Source organism: Ambystoma mexicanum, chromosome 5p (genome assembly GCF_040938575.1).
Source record: "Ambystoma mexicanum isolate Mex_15411 chromosome 5p, UKY_AmexF1_1, whole genome shotgun sequence".
Lineage (NCBI taxonomy): Eukaryota > Metazoa > Chordata > Amphibia > Caudata > Ambystomatidae > Ambystoma > Ambystoma mexicanum.
The window spans coordinates 14,934,327-14,951,871 of NC_090930.1; the positions used below are offsets into that span (position 1 = coordinate 14,934,327).

Sequence of the window (17,545 nt, forward strand, 5' to 3'; positions counted from 1 at the left end):
CTTCGGTAAATGATATGGTCATGTTAAGTTTACTCATAAGATCCCTCCCCAGCAAATTTATCGGGGACTGTTCATAATACAGTAAGGGTGCTTTTACGGTCTTGCCCCCTATGGTTACATCCAAAGCTTCTGTGTAAGGAACTTCAATTACAGCCCCAGAGAACCCCTGCGTCTCTAACTTCCTGTTAGATAACGGGAATCGGCCCTCTCTGACACATGATTTCTCCGCTCCCGAATCAACCATGAATATAAATTGCCTGTCTCCTATCTGCGCCCCCACCAATGGTTCCTCTGCTGCACTGTGGGTGGTAGATAGAACTGGACACGCAAGTGTTCTCTGTGGGCTGTCCTATGCGGGGTGTCTCATGGTCCCCCCTTCATTAAATACGTTACCTGAGACCACTGACATGCCGTTATAAGGTGCTGGTGCGGGGGCCCCGTTAGCTGCTGTCGCGAAAGGGTTGCCTGGTGTATATTGCATGCTGTCGTTGTTAGGCATGTTTTGTGGGTGGTTCTGTGTTCTGTATTGGGGTCCCTGTTGCTGGCTCGTGTTACCCTGGCTTGGGTCTCTCAGTTGCTGTTGTCCCATCGGAAGGCCATATGGGCTTCCCGGGTGGGGATGGCCATACTGTTCCACCTCCTGGAACCCGTTGTTTTGTCTACTTCTGCACTCCCTGGAGTAATGTCCCCATCGCCCACAGTTCCAGCAACTCCCCTGGGGGCCCCGGGGACCCTGCCATCCACTTCCTCCCATTCCTCCGTACCCCTGTGGTCCACCTCCTCTTCTGCTCCTGTACCCACCTCGTCCCCCTCGAGGGGTCCACTCTTGCCACTGCGGACCTCCACCCTGCTCCTGCTCGTTCCACTGCCGCTGTCCTGTTCCCGCCCAATTAGTTGCCATCCTTCCTTGTATTGCTATCAGCCCCTCCTCCTCATCTTCCCCCTCCCTGTTGTGTGGGAGCGCTGCTACTGCTGCTGCAACCTTTACTAGCTTTGTCTGCACCAACTTCGCCTCGTCTGCCAATCTTTTCTGCGCCACCTCCTTCTCCCTCTCCTTTATTCGCTTACAATGGTGTACTATTATGCTCTGAATTTCCGGCCACCCCTTTGCTTCTATACCTGCTATTTTGTCAAGCGCCTTCTGCACTTCCTTTGGGAGCCCCCTTTTTATAATGAAGTAAAATAAAGATGTCGATTGATACCAGGGCGTGCCCGTTTCCGCTCTCCACATCTCTTGGACCCGAAAAATGTAATCCATAGCCTCCTCCCCGTCATTCATGGCACACTGCATCACGGACTGTAAGTCAGGTGTGTCTGGAAATGTTTCGCGTAAGGCGTCCCACACCCTAGCACGCACTGTGTTGAAGGAGGCCCCATCATGGCGGTCGCAATCTAATGTTACTCCCGGGAAACCGGCTTTAACCCATACTCTTTCAGCCTGGTCGCCCACCGCTGATACAAGCAGACTTTTCACATCTCCTACAGCTAGGGGTACCCCAGCTGTATGTTTTTCAAAGGCGTATATCCACTTACTAGCCCCTCCTGATAATGGGGGCAATAGTTTTAATAAATTAGCTTTATCCATCTGTGCCCATGGGATATAGTTAGGTCTTCCTCCTCCCCTGTGTATCAACGGGAGCTGTAACTTTCCTTTCGTTGTTGCATCCGGACCCGTTTTGGCTGCTGATGTTCCCATTGATGCCATTTTCCCCACTCTGTTCCTTAGTCGTCCCGACCACTCATCATCTAGGGTTCTCATAGAGCATGCACCTTCCTCTCCCTCGCTTCCCCCCCCCTATTGCCATACTCAATCTGTCGCTTTCGTCTAGCTCTTCTCTAATATCACATAGTAATTCTTCTCTAAGTCCCCCAAGCCTTTCTTCGTTACCACCATCTTCCTCTCGGGTCCCTACTTCTATTATTCGCGTTGGTTCTTCCTCAATCCTAAACAGGATCTCACCCTTTTTCCACCCCTCTTCGGGCCTTCTGCTTTCCTCCGATGCTCTAGACGTACGTCCAGCTCTAGTTGTATCCAGTGTTGTCCGTTCGCATATGTTTTTTATCCTCGAGAGCTCATCTTTTGCTATCGACAGTCTTGATTCTAGATCATCTGTGAGTTTCTCTATGTCCACCCTTTGTGTACCCGCCTGGCCTCTCTCCCTTGTACTTTCATAAGGTGGGGGTGCAGTGGGCCGGTGGGGTGTGGTAGTTGTCGGGGGAGGTACATACGTTGGATCACTGTATCCTTCTGCGGGTACAGGTTTCTTTAATATCGGGTATAAACTTATTACCTCTACTGGTGGTGTGACACCTGGCAATTCTTTGATATCTTTCTGTAACACCAGTGGATTGTCTGTAGTAGATGGGAGATCAGGATTCGGTGCTGGCGCTTTAGGCGGTGGCACCTCTTCAAATAACCGCCAAAGATCTAATATTTCCCTCCTATTCTGCAGCTGTTTCCCTCGGTACTTCAAGAAAATGCATGTCATCACCATATCTAGAACGCTTTTGTCAAATGACCCTCCCTCTGGCCATATCTGGGGTAGCCCCTCTCCTTTCAGCTCGGTTACCCATTGGTCGTGGTATTTCTTAATCCGCTCCGCGTGCCCTGGAAGGCTTTTACAAATATGTGATAATGGTGTTTCAGGCCCCATCTCTGTGTGCCCTCCTAGTGCTTATGTGTCTCTGTATGTCTGCAACTCCAATGTTACTGTGGTATCGATATTGTTTTTTGTATTCTACTTCACATCCAGTGTTATGCTCGGTTGGGCTCTCCCTCCCTTAATTGTCCAATACAAAAACTGTCTGTACACAATTTCTACTTTGTTCTCTTCGGGGGACACATACAAGAGCAATCCATCATTTATTTTGACACTATCAACCCGGAAATCAAAAGGTACCCACTCACGTCACTGTCGCAGCGTTGCTTCAAAAAGAGTTTTTATCCGGTCACACTTACCATGACCATTTGACAATTATACATTTATAGCCGTTTTACACATTCGCAACATCAAAGTCGTCCCTTGACACATACGAGGTGCACACACCTCTTGGTAACACTCCGTACACCATTCACGCTGCCCTCCCTTTCCTCCCTAGCCGGCTGTCCCTGTTTATCTTGCTTAGCACATATGCATATATTTATAGGTTTTAACCTTCTCTCTCCCCTCTAGTAGGACCCTTGTTCTCTTACTTTTCTCCCAAGTTTGTGCTAATTCCGTTTTTATTCTCCCCCTACCCCTAAAGAAAAAGAAAAAGAAGTAGTAGCGATCACTAATATATTCTCAGTGCCCCCTTTTGCTGAACACTTTTATCTTGTATTTCACTTCATCATATATTCCCAGCACTAGTCAATATAGCACTATGCGGCGCCGCCTTCCACCCCCTTTCGGAGCTAGGTTCCCGTCACTTCTATCTCTTTTTTCACCTCGTAATCCTAATGGCCATATGCAAAGAAAAAGAGAGGAAATTTTAGAGCAATCCTTAGTATATCTTCGTACCCCCTTCTCGTTCCCTGTCCTACCCTTCTCTCCCCGCTCCCTTTACAATCGCTCACACTCAGTACTCACGTGCCCGTCTTGAACCGATAGTCTCCGAAACTGGGTCCGTCCAGGCAGTGTCGCCGTTAACTCAACGGTCAGCCCCGGCTCCGGCGAGCGGCACTCAAAGGGGATTTTTTTCCAATCGGGATCCCGTACCCTTTCTCATTGAGTGCGCACTTCTTAGTGTACCGGTCGCCGTTGGCGGGCAGCCTCCTGGAGCCGGCTCACCGTGCGTATCCCTTTTCGACCGGAGATTCTCGTGCCAAAAGGGGACGGTTATAATGGGTTTAGGAAGAAATAAAATCACGCTATCGGGGTCACCACTGAAGGCAAGCGTCCCCAAACAGCACGATCCTCCCCGCAATGAGAGACAATGAAAGACTCTCCCAAAATGGGAATAAGGTCAAGACAGAGTGCGGGTGAGCGTAAATGGGAGTTTATCAATCAGAATAGGGCATGCAAAGAACTCTGCAAACTCCGAGAGCGCTCTGTCTGACAATAGCAAAGACAGGCGTATATATTTACAAAAACCGTCATAAGAACCTACACACTATAGGGGGCACAAATTCATGGGGATTGGGTGGCGACGACTAACTATAGGTGCTGCTGTGATGTGGTTGGCTTTGGCTGGAAGACGTCACTGGGCAGCCTCGTGGGTTGGGCTGGGCCTGGCCGGGTGGCGGAGTTCATCTAGGCGGTGTTGTGGGGCCATCGTGGCCAATGGCAGAGATGAATGTCTCTTCCTGACTTATTAGCCCTATGCCATGCACACCGCAGTCATTCAAGCATTTTTAGCATTATCTTCTTCAGTAAATCTTACAATAGGTTATACAACAGGTTAATGCAACACAGGAGGAATGCACCTTGTGAGGGGACTGGAGGCAATACGTCAGGGCATGGTTACCAGTGTCCTGTTGACCGGGGCCATAGGTCGAGGGGCTAAGCTTCAGGGCCTGGCACGGGCGGTACATGTCTTTCTGCCTTGTTAGAAGTTGTTATGGATGTTCCGCTGTGTGTTTGTCAAAGTGTTGGGTGTCTTTATTGCACAGGGCCATAAGTCTGAGGTGGTCCGGTGGGTTGTGAGGTTTACGAGGGGGCGCGTACGTTCAGGCAGAGGTTTAATGCTGTGCTGTAAATAATGCAGGTGGCGGGTGGTGGCCTTGGGTGCTGCAGAGGGGGTTACAAATCTTTGAAGCGGCTCCAGTCTGGTTGGGGGAGGTGAAGCAGCGCGGCGCGGTCTCTGCTCTCATGCCTTTGGCAGCCCTCACAGGGTGGGAGGGGGAATGGCCTTGCAAGTATTTCACAAAGGTATCTCCCTCGTGTGTTGCTGAGTTAGGTATAAACATCAAACATTTGAACATTCTATAATACTTATTCAAATCCTTTTAGAACATGCATTTCAACTTTGCTGGATGTGTCTCGATTATACCCAGTCTGTACATCGTATTTGTACACTATGTTTTGTCAACTACAGTATTTAATTATATGCATATACATATACAGTAAGTGAGGTAGTAGCCGGGTTGGTGGAATACATAGGAAATGACTCGCCACGGTACGTGACGGTGGTGGCACATAAGAAGCTCAGACATGCACACAAAACAAGTGTATTTCTTGCGCATTCTTCACATGAGTTCCACAGTCTGGTTACATTCGCTTTCTCGTGTATTCTAGCAGCATTAGTTCAGTTATGGCGCGAGCCCATGGGGTGTAAGTATCTCAGTAATACGCGTAACAAATAGATTCTTGGTGCGTTCCTTTATTATTAGCATCCAACTGCAATGGTGTGTGTTCATCGTTGCTTATATCATGGGGGCATGATCTCTTTTAATTATACATCTTACAGGCTTTTATAATATAAGGGATTTTATGAGAGGAAAGCATCCTTTGCAAGTAGTTTAAACATTAATATACGAGGATTGTCAGGCCTGTGACGACCATTTTACTGTTCATTTTATTTTGCCTAAGCCTGCTGGCCGGGTCATGCTGGGAGCGATGATATGATACACTGCGGAAGGTGACTGTTACAATGTTAGTGCATTACACTGGCTCATGTCCTTCTGGTTCGTGGGAACGGGCTCGCAGCGGATCTACCAGGGTGCTGCGGCAACAAGGATGACTGAAACCCTCCGAGGGTGGGGGCCGCGCTACAGTGCGCTGAGCTCACACCATCTTTACCAGACAAAATGGTGTCTAGGCCTAGCTGAATTTTACTACGCGTGGGCAATTAATACGTGCGGACAATGTCTCCAGTGGGTGAGCCCTCCACCACCTGGGCCCGGGTGGCATGAGGAGACGCCCAAGAGAGCCATAGTCCTCACCTGGGGAGAAAGTGCGGGCGAGGGGGGTCGTCTTGGACCAGTCCTCCCCTACAATAGCCAACAATCTTGGATTTCCTGAATTGGAAGTGTTCTGGTATGAAGTGCGTGGCATGAAGTGGGTGGACCTGCTCCCATTTTTTATGCAAAAATATGGTTCAATTGAAGCATCCAGACATTATTATCATTCATTGTGGTGGGAACAGTTTGCGGAACGTGACTGTTATCTCATTGCAGTTTGAAATGAAGGGGACATTGGGAAACTTAAAGTAAATGTTCCCTAATTCCAAAACCATTTTTTCTCCAATTGCCCAGAAACAGATGTGGATGCATTCCAGTTCATCTGGTCGGCCAATGGAAAAAGCGAGGCACAGCATCAATAAAGCTGTGGGTGCTTTTTTCTCGCAATGTTGACACGACATTGTTCCATAATGAGAACATTCAATTTGACAGGGCCAACATTTATCGGCGAGATGGAGTCCATCTAACTGATGTGGGTAATCAGATGTTTGTGCAAAACATTCAAAATGTTTTGAAGCAGTTTCTGTGAAAGTTCAAAGAAATAATGAAAATCAGTTAAATGTTTTATTTCTTCAGTTTGGAAAAGCAAAAATTAAGGTTTGCCAGCCGCAAATGTGAAGGTCTGATAAAGGCTGGAAACCCTTTGGGATCTCAGTACTGAACAGTCAATTGCACTCCGACCCCCGCAGGGTGCATCAGCATAATATGGAGACCCCCCAAGAAGATCCTTCTGACTGTTCCTTGTTGCGGACAATGCCTCATCAAATGGATCACTGGGGGTCTTATATTTCAGCTCCTGAGCGCAAGGGCGTATCATCATATACAAAGGGAGGTTCATTCTCTTCTGCACACTCAATTCAAACTAGGGGCCATTCTCAAAGATCCCACAAAGGAGTTTATCCCCAGCAAGCTCTGTTCCCCAGTAAACGATTAAGAAGGCAACCTTCACCCTCGGATGAGGACCTTTTGTCCGTCCTGGCAACCACTCAAGTGGAGAAACGACCTAAAAAGCCCCCCCAAATTGATCCCGAAATGATAACAGCTTTTGCTCTCGTAATGGCCCCCTTTATGAAACTCAGAGATGCAAAATGATCAGCTTCGGGACCACACGACTACTATCGCTATGCTGTATTCTAAAATGATTTTTGTAGAAGGTTTTGTTTCTGCAATTCAGTCTAAACTTGACAAAAATTCCGAACAGACGGCTCAAATTTTAAAAAGCATTATTGAGCCGATTATAAAACAAAAAGAAATAAGGAAATCTGAAAGGTTAAGTTCACGGACAGGGGGAGTGGGTGGTGTCACAACGGACTCGGCGAGCCCGGTTAAGACCTTGAACCCCCAGGCCTCTCTGCCTGCTAAGAGTGCAGATGAAGCTATCCACCCATTAAAACATATGGACATATCCACAAATACTGACCACACTCCATGGGTGATTACCCCCACAGTGAAGGAAGGGGGTTCTACACTTAAAGATTGTAGTTTAATGATTTCCATGGCATCAAATACCTTGCCACAGGCTATATCCAAATTCTTAGTAGTACCTGCTTCAAACAACGATGTTAAATTGTTCGACCTCTTTAGGAAACCTAAAACATGCATATCTCCTCGAGATGAAGGAAAACGTCAAGTAAATAAGAAAGGAGAAAGAAACTATGGGAAAACTACTAAACTGCTGATAAAACCCATGGACCTGGGGCCTTTAAATCCTCGGAAAGTTTCAACTTGAGCCAGAACAGTTACCGGACTAACTCTACCTAGGAACCTGGTACTTCCCACTAAATCGTTAATCCATGATAGAAGTTCAAAGAAATCAGGTGAAGCCACCACCTACTCACTAAATGTGCACTCTGATGGGACCAGCCGACCTTTGGAAAACGAGAGGGAGAATGAAAGTGTGGATAATTCTCTCATGGATTTATCTGTTTATTCAGCCATTAATTATTCATGGGATGGAAAGTCGGGATCTAATTCATCAGAAACTGAAAGTGGTACTGACGAAGACGATCCCCAAGTAAATAGCATGAGCAAATGTGCTGACCAAAAGAGGGTGGTGGACAATCGCAAGTTTAAAGACTGGGGGGACCAGCAAGCTATACTCAAAAAGTCCCCATCGGTCAAGTTGACCGCATCGACAGCGGTTTCTGTCAAGAAAAACATGTGGAAATCCAGAGTGCATACTTTGCGAGATGACCAGGTCCGTTCTCCGGAACAAGACAGGATGGATATTTCCATCCCTAGTCCCTCGGTCTACGGAACACTGGAAAGCAGGAGGAACTCACTGGTCCAGAAATACACAGAAAATAGCAAAAACAACAGATCCCTCATTGAACAGCCAAAGGGAATTAGAAGAACAGTGCCATGGGCCGGAAAAACAGAGAGTAAGTCATCTGCCGGGCACACAAATCAAAATGCTGACAAAGGGCCTGAGGTAAAGAACGCTTTAGCACATTATAGAGTGCTACTGGAAAGAAAATTAGGTTACGAAGATAACCTGACCATGAATCGGGCTAATGTTATGAGACTTCTTCATTCCCTGGATTCTCCTGACCAATTAAAATCAAGGGACATAGATTGGATTAAATTTCATAATGAGCAGCGTCATGATAGCGTGATTCTCCATACAGGGGATTGGAATATCAAACGTTCACTCGTAGAGCTGGGCCCGAAACTCAATCTATGCGGGTTTGTGCTCAAGGAGTTGGAGGAAGGGAATAGTACACAGCCTGAAGGTCTTAAGGATTTCAAATACTTGTTAGGAAGTTCCCTAAAGTCAACAACATAATCCAAAAAGGGCCAGATTATGCAGGTGGTGAAGACGGCCAGAGACGTTCCAGAGGTCGATGGCAGAGGAGATTATGTGAGCACTCATTTGGATAAATCTGGGCCAAACTCTGAGAACAACCTAGAGGATTGGAGTTGGTTGGCCGGGTTCTTAGCCGCCAAATCATAATGCCATCAGCCCCCCCCGGGGTGTCCAACATAGATCCTCGCTAAAAGGGATAAAAATTATGAGTTGGAACACAAGGGGCTATTCGCATCTGCTTGGAAAACTAGCAGTAGATTTAACTATCTACGACCTTTTCTTCCTGCAGGAAACTTGGCTGTGTGACCTTCCACTCTTGGATGGGTTCGAACTACTTTTAAATCCAGCAATAAAAGGTTCGAAAGGGAGACCTAACTCAGGTCTTTTACTAGGGATAAAGCGCACAAGTGGCTTAAAAGTGCTCTCTTCAGTAAATAAGAACCCGTGGATCCAGCTTACCACAGTTCTATTTTCGACAAAAGCCTCAATTCATGTCCAAGAATGGCAGTTGCTTATATGCAACGTGTACTGGGGACCAACAGCAAGTCAAGAGGATAGATTTATGGAAGTTCTCTTGAAAGTCATAGATGATACCAGGATTGAGTGCCCGAAACTGGAGATCTTACTCTGTGGAGACTTTAATATGGAATGTTATGATAAAATGCGGAGCAAAATCCAGTTCTTGCCACAAAAAATATAATAAGAGGAGTGAACCTTGAGAAAGAACGTATATCTAGGAACATTCATATTGTAAATGGAAATTTGTGGGGCGACAAACCAGCTGCCTCAACTTGGAAACGTGCCAACCAATCTAGCACGCTGGACTATATTTTCGTAACAGAGAACTTTATGGGGAAATTAACATCGTTGAAAGGGGTCCCTACAACACAGAGTGACCATAATATTCTGGAACTCGAGAGTGAGGCCTGGGATAAGTTGCCTACTATACCTGCTCAACATTTACCAAACCACTTTCTTGAGTTAGTCCCGAGGGGAAACAGACTCCGTATGGGGAGAAAAGAGATGGGCCTGGCTCTGGACTCCTTAATTAAGCTAAAATCTGATGATCAGGACCAATGTGCGAACCTCATTGAATACACCGATATATTAAAGATCTTTTGTACAAAGGTGGTAGCCAAGGGAAGTCATCAAATTACTCGGCACACCTATGATCATCAAGTAGCTGCCAAAAAAAAAGCTGTACGAAAAGCCAGGAGGCGTCTTGTAAAATCCAATACACCACTCGATCTACGTTTGTACAGAAACAACTATAGAAACTGGCTCTTACAACACAAATACCAGCTAGTGCAACAAGACAGTGAGAAGATGTTAAAACTGATAACTACAAAAAAAACATCACCGGTATTTGGAAATTGATTAATGACACAAGTACGCCCCCTGACTCAAAAATTGTAAATCCCATAGCATCGACAGTTTGGGAGGCTCATTCTCGGAATCTCTATGCTACGGGGAAAGTCTGTGGCCCACAAAAACATCTATTCTCAAATGAGTCCTGGGACATTAAATTCGAAAGCAGGACATTGTAGACCTTATCAACAATTCAAACTCTTCCAGGGCCGCTGGGCCTGACGAACGATATTCTCAAGAAAGATCCGGAGAAATGGTCCTCCTTTATGTTGATTCTGTTCAACAATATAATAAGACTAAAAAGGATACCCCAATCTTGGACGATGTCCATAGTCATGCCGATTTTCAAGAAGGGAGACAGGTCTGTGCCTGCGAACTACAGACCGATCGCCCTCTTGGACGTCGTGGGAAAAATATTTGCAGCAGTGATTCTGAAACATCTGAACGACTGGAGTCGGCTGACAAACCATCTAGACCCTTTGCAATCGGGTTTTCGTACGGGTGTCGGGACATCTTTGAATGTCCTAATCATCAACATACTGAAATGCCTGGTTAAGGAAAAAAAATACAAGACTGTCTATATTGCGTCCATAGACTTGGAACAGGCATTTGATTCCGTCAATCGTAGTATCCTGTGGCACAAATTGAGGAAATGGGGTTGCCCTAACAATTTGAGCGAGCCCTTGGAGGCACTACATAATGGTACAACTCTCAAAGTCAGGTTGGATGGACAGGGTACCCTCTCAAGCAGCGTGGAGGCTCAGAATGGGCTGAAACAGGGTTGTCGGCTGGCTCCGGCGGTATTTTGTCTTTTCATATCCGACAGGCAGGAAGCCTTCGGAACGGTGAGAAGTTTCCCCCCTAAGATAGCGGGGACCTCCGTGGGAAGGCTGTTGTTCGCAGATGACCTTCTCCTATTAGACCAGACTGCAATAGGTATTCAGCGACAACTAAATGCACTAGAGTTGTACATACAAGGAAATGGTCTGCGAATCAACCCGAAGAAATCAAAGATTCTGAGACTAGGTCCAACTACTAGTGTCAAAAATCTTAGGTGGTATTTGTCGGGGGAAACTGTACCTGTGGTCCCGGCCATGGTCTACCTTGGTATAACCTTAAATAACAGTATCCAAGATGGTCCGGGCGTCGAAAGACATAGAAGTAAAGTCACAAACTTAGCATCTCAAGCACTTCTAATCAAGCGCCGCTACTGCTTGTTTTCCCTCCGACCACTCATAGACTTCTATAAACTGAAAGCATCGCCTATCTTGACCTATGCCGCCGAGGCACATTTTTTTCTTGCCCCAGAGGTCTGGAGATTGTTGGAGGGCTTATTTTGGATAAGAGTGTTGAGTTAACCAACATCCATCCCGATTGAAAGTGTGCGGAAAGAATTGGGTTTGTCTTCACTCTACATCTCTATGGTCTGGAAATCACTGACCCTCTACGGCAAATGTCTGCACCCCCAGGAAAGAAGCGGTTTTCTGGCCATTAACGAAGCACTGTCCACAAAGCAGATTCCAGCGCTAAAGAAATGGCAGTTAACTTGCATAGACATTCTGAACAACATAGCCCTAAACACAGATAACCTTATGCAAAATCCGCTCAGGGTAAAGAAGAAACTCTTGGACTGGGACTGGATAGTTACTTTGGACAGGCTTATTGCTTTCCCGTCTATAACCCAGGGTATGGACGAACATTACAGTAGAGGTATTGTGCTTCTGTATCTGGACAAATTCCCCTCATGCACAGAAAGGCATCACTTTCTAAAATTTTGCCTAAATCTCCTCCACACAAGAGAAGTTTTATGGAGGAGAACTAAAAAGGGGGAGCAACGAAGCCTGTCGTGTCGCTGCTGTGTACAGGAGGTCGAAACCCTACAGCACTTGGTGACAAACTGTGCTTCACTATCGGGTTCCAGAGAAAAATGGTTGGGAACACACTTCCAAAATCTAAGCACTATATCTATGCAGGAGAGGTGGTCAATCATAAGATGGGGAGGAAAAGTATCCATGACTTGGGCTTTGTTGAACTTTGTGAGAGAGATCTTTACAAAAATTGGACAATTAGTTACCTGGTCCTTTTTTCTTTTATTGCTTTTCCTTCCTATGTAGTTGTTGTAATGTTTTTTGTTATTCGATTTTTATGATGCATTTAAAGTTTCTTTGGAAACTAATTGATGCAATAAAATAAAAAAATAAATTAAAAAAAATTAAAAAAGAAACTATAAAAGCCAAAAACCTCAGAAAACAGTTCTTTTAAGAGCCACCTTTTTTGAGCAGAAAACAATTGCAATGATGCAATTGTCCCACGCCCAGAATTTTGTACATGTTTGCTGCCTACCGCGCTGTCCGCAGACTATGCAGGTTGCTTGGCGTCCTCTATTTTTCCCTCACTTCTATTTTTTAACTGTTAAAGGTGGCTCGTAAAGGAAGATATTTTTTGTTTTATTTTATATTCATTTGGCATTTTTTCTCAGGAAAGGGACGGTAGTGGAGGGAAGGGGAAGGCGCAACAAGCACGGGGGCGAAGGGGCAGGTGGAGAGAGGAAGATGTTGGGCAGGTCTTTATGAGGTAGGTGGCAGTGTTTCTCATGCTCCTTGACCACAGCAGTGAAAGCACTGCGAAACTGCTCCCCCCTACAGATTGTTGCTTCAGAGTTCATGCATAGCAGTATGACCCTTGAAAGGTAAGGGTCAACAACATTTTGTAGAGTCTCCAAAGCCACCGCTGGGATCCTCTGCCCCAAACGAGTATCCTTTGTGGTGACAGGAGCAGATGAAGATGAATGGGTGGAGGAAGTCAACCTGGTCTTACCTGTATTACCTTACTCAGAGCACTCCGGTTGGCCGATTTGGTGTGGCGCCCCATGGAAATAGTCCCATAGGAATACAAGCCAGGTTTCCCGTGACTGAGTACAACTTTGCACTGAGTGCATTGAACCTTGCTTGCATGTGCCTTTGGGACATTTCCAACTGTGGTGAAAAATTGCCACACCCAAGACTCACTCTGAGTACTGGGGACAGGGACTTCCTCCACTTCATCCTTTTCTTCTTCTTGATCCTCCTCTGTATCACTGTGCCTGTTCCACTCTTGAGGTCCTCCAGGTTGTTGAAGTGGTGGTGGTGGTTGGGGTGCTTGGGAAGCAAATAAGGCCATAGGGGATGACACTGCATTGCAGCAGGTTTTTGAAAGATTTGGAAAGCAGGTGTTCCTCAGATGCTCTTTCCTGGACAGCCAGATTGAGAATCAGGAAAAGTAATGGGTGGGCCCCTTTAGAGGAACCGTCCATGGATAGTCGTGCTGTTCGGGGACTACTGAGTCGAAAATAGGAGTTGAAAAGTTGTAAACAGCTGCAAGATTAATGTAGAATGGGCCTGCAAGCTTTGCAAGGGTAACGTGTCTGTTTGAAACACCCTAGATTGGCTGGAAAAGCACTTTTAAATTATTGTACAAGGCCTCGGACAACGTTTGCAGATGGCACTGTCACGCTGCACGGGCGTGGTCACATGATGATGTCCCTTGACGTCCCAGGCCCCGACGTATTGTTAGGGATAATTTTCTTAAAAGGCTAATTTCCCTTAACTATAGAGTCCCCCAGCAGCTTTGCTGGATTTGAAGGGTTTATTGTTTTTCTCCTGCTAAGAGTTAGACTCTTTTTCCCACTCTTAGACATATTGCTGATGTGTGTTTTAGGCTATTTTTGTACTTATGGTCTATGGGGTTTTTCTCACCCTCATCATCTGTCCAGGGGCACCTCCATTTTGAGAGCGGACACCCCGAACAGTCGCATGGTTCGCAGACTCATAATGGGAGTTTTAAAAAACAAGGGAATAGCACACACCAATACAGAAAACATTTGTAGTACAAAAAATATATTTATTTAAGGAAGGGATGGGGTATCGGAATGGGAAACATAAATGAGAGAATTAGGCATTTGTGTAGTATAATCATGAGGGGATGAAGGGACTGAGGATTCATCAAATCGTCTTTGAGTAAAATGTTCAGAATTGGATGGGGATGATTGCTGGGGTACAGGTGCAAGTGGGACAGTGATCAGGAACATGTTTAATTAGAAGGTTTTGTCATATTGTGGAAGTTCCTTGAAATCATTACTTAGTTTATCCAATTTTTTTGAAAAGTTCTCGATTTGAGTATTTACCCCCTGGGATACGACTTCTGTTTCTTATTCTAGGGACTGTAAATGATGAAACTAAGGCGTGCTTTCATCATGAACACCATGTACTGTAAGAGAAATAGGAATACATATTTTAGTACGGTGTGTACAAAGTACATTATTTTTTGACAGTAAAATATGTACTGCATACCATTGGATATGTTATCGTCGCTCATTTCATCTCTTGGGAAGTTCTCTTCCAACCATTCTAGTGTTCCTGCCCTTTCTGTGAGAAAAAAAAGACGTATGCCTTATAACACATGTTTATGTAATGAAAGCTAATAAAAGCAAAATTATTATTGTTATTATTATTATTATTATTATTTATTTAATATGCATGTAGCCAACAAAGGCTTTACATATATCACACAAATCACATTATAGAAAGAAACTCAATACATAGCTAAAAACTCACATAAAACATCTAATATTATAAAACCATAATACCACAAGTCAGTTAAAATAGTTAAAATGAGCTCATAAAATGTCATCATGTGGAAGATAAGATTCATATCATTACCCTCTAACAACATTTGCCAAAGCACTTCTATATTTTGCCATTTTACAGGCATTATTGTATCTTTTCAAATAACTATTACGTAGCTGATTAAGACTCTCACAGTGACACATAAGATGTTGAGCAGTTTGAATGGTCTCAATACCACACAATCTACATAATCTCACATTTCTTGCAATCCCAAATTTAGCTCCTAATATTTCCATCGTATCTTGCTTATTACATTTAAAAAGTAGATAGCACCTAATGATAGTACAATGCAGAAATGCACTTTGAAATTTAGGTTTTTCCGCATCAGCAGCTCAATGTTCCAAGAATAAACTGCTGTGAGTCTTAGTAGCTAAATTAACCATGTCACGCTCTTTGGCATAAGTATTGATCAACATTTTAAGTACACATTTAACTTTAGCCTGAGAAATAAATACAATGCACTTACTATTTAGTGAGAATGTCTTGTCTAGTAATGTCATGCCTGCGCCATGGGCGCATCCATTTACGCTCAATTTGGACCATATGTTTATCATTTATTTACAACAGACTCTTGGATCTATCTATATTTACTTTGGAAACTTTATTTCCCATTTGCGAGACTTTGCTGCTTAATTATTATTTCCAACAAACTACGCATACCATAATGCACCTGGCTACAAGCATTGATTCCTGGCTGTTCCTATTGGTTATCAAAGGAACTACACCCCCCAGAAGCCCTAGGGACTTGCCCTGCTTCCACCAGCCCAGGAACAGAAAGGGAGGTGGCCAATTGCCTGCAGGTGTGCTTCGCCAGGTGCAAGCAATTAGCCTGCCCCTGTGCTGGGCTAGGCAATATAAAAGCTGCTGTTCCCAGTGGCTCAGCCTCTTGCATCTGAGAGTTCTTCCTCCACCTTTTGCTTCTTTCTACGGATCTTGTATGCTGCTTACCTTCACTCCTGCTTGGACCCTGCCTTGTTGCTTGCTCCACCCTGCTGCCTCCAGCCATAGCCTTCCAGGCTCCCTGCCTCACAGCCCTGCTCCTCTGGGCTCTCCACATTGCAGCGGATCACGCTCTGCTGCCTTCCAGCCTTCGCCCTTGCCCTGCCGGGCTCTCCACACTGCAGCGGATCACGCTCTGCTGCCTTCCAGCCTTCGCCCTTGCCCTGCCGGGCTCTCCACATTACAGCGGATCACGCTCTGCTGTCTTCCAGTCTCCGCCCTTGCCCTGCCGGGCTCTCCACATTACAGCGGATCACGCTCTGCTGCCTTCCAGCCTTCGCCCTTGCCCTGCCGGGCTCTCCACATTACAGCGGATCACGCTCTGCTGCCTTCCAGCCTTCGCCCTTGCCCTGCCGGGCTCTCCACATTGCAGCCTATCACGCTCTGCTGCCTTCCAGTCTCCGCCCTTGCCCTGCCGGGCTCTCCACATTGCAGCGGATCACGCTCTGCTGTCTTCCAGCCTTCGCCCTTGCCCTGCCGGGCTCTCCACATTGCAGCCGATCACGCTCTGCTGCCTTCCAGCCTCCGCCCTTGCCCTGCGTACCCTCTACATTGCAGCTGATCACGCTCTGCTGCTTTCCTGCCTCAGCCCTTGTCCTCTGGGCCTTCCTACTTTGCAGCTTATCCCGCTTCGCTGCCTACTACCTACCTTTTCCGCTGGGTTCTCGGCCTAGCAGCTCTCTACAGTCCTCTGCTACCTTCTACGTTCATCGGCCCTGTCCCTCAGGGTTCACTCCTTACTGCCCGGCCCTTACGGGATCCTTGCCGTGCAGTCTGCTTTACTCTGCTGCCCTAAACCCTTTTCCTCTGGGCGTTCTACCTTACAGTCCTACCCCTGTGGGCTTACTCATTGCTTTCCTGCTCCTCTGAGCTCTCAACCTTGTTCCTTACTGTCCTCTGCTATCCTATCCTGTTACACGACTTTCCTTTCATTTCCTTCTGCTAGTTTGCTATCACCTCATTTACTGGATTTGTCTGTAGTATCTTCTCTTGTACTGTTTGTAGACCCTTTTGTACAGAGCTTGTCTTTTGGTTCCCATCAGTCAACGTCTGCCCCTTCCCTTGTCCTGTTTCTACATTACAGACACCCAGAGCTGCTGTTCCAAGTCATGAGCAATCAGCGTGGGCCTCTGTTATAGCAAACTGTGCAGAAGGCTAGAGTATTTCCAAGGTTCGTGGAATACTCTTTTCCTATATCTGCATACACCCCAAGAGGGTATTCATTCTGTATCTTTTCCCTTGCTACTCTTGCTTACTCTTCGTTCTCTTTCCTTTCCGCTGTGTGTGTTCTTATCTGTCCACTTTATTTGGCACAACCACCCAAACCCTTTCTGGGTGTCCTGTGCCACTCTTAATAGAGTGCCACTCCTGACAGAATGCAAGAGCCAAAGATTTCTTGTTCCATAGGCCGGAAAGGCACACACAGAACAAGGATGCTTTCCTTTCGGTTAAAGAAACCTTTGCATAAACCTATGGTTTCTCTAAAAACAGCAAACAAGAACCTTAGTCTAAAGGACAGTCTCGCCTCAGTAAACAAAGATTTACAAACACGGTACTATACTCACTGGCTAGCTGACCCTTCTTCCATGTACAATTTTTATGACATCTGCGACTATGACCCGCAGTCCTTATCTGTTGCAGAGCTACAGCAAGATAATGAATTCTTACAGATCTTGTTAAACCAAACAGTGAAAAACACTCCTGCGTCTTCTGACAAGCCTTCTAACACCGCAACAGCCAAGGATATAGCACTCATTGTGGGAGACTCTAAACCAGAATACGCTGTTGCCAGAGTGATATGCGCAAGATCAGCTTGGCAAGCTCCCC

At 45.9% G+C, this 17,545-nt stretch overlaps 1 protein-coding gene across 1 annotated transcript in view; it reads left to right on the forward strand.

Annotated features, from left to right (window-relative positions):
- The window catches only part of LOC138480457 (uncharacterized), a 286,047-nt gene that overhangs the window by 147,303 nt on the left and 121,199 nt on the right, over positions 1-17,545 (forward strand). The gene's annotated exons all lie outside the window — the stretch shown is intronic.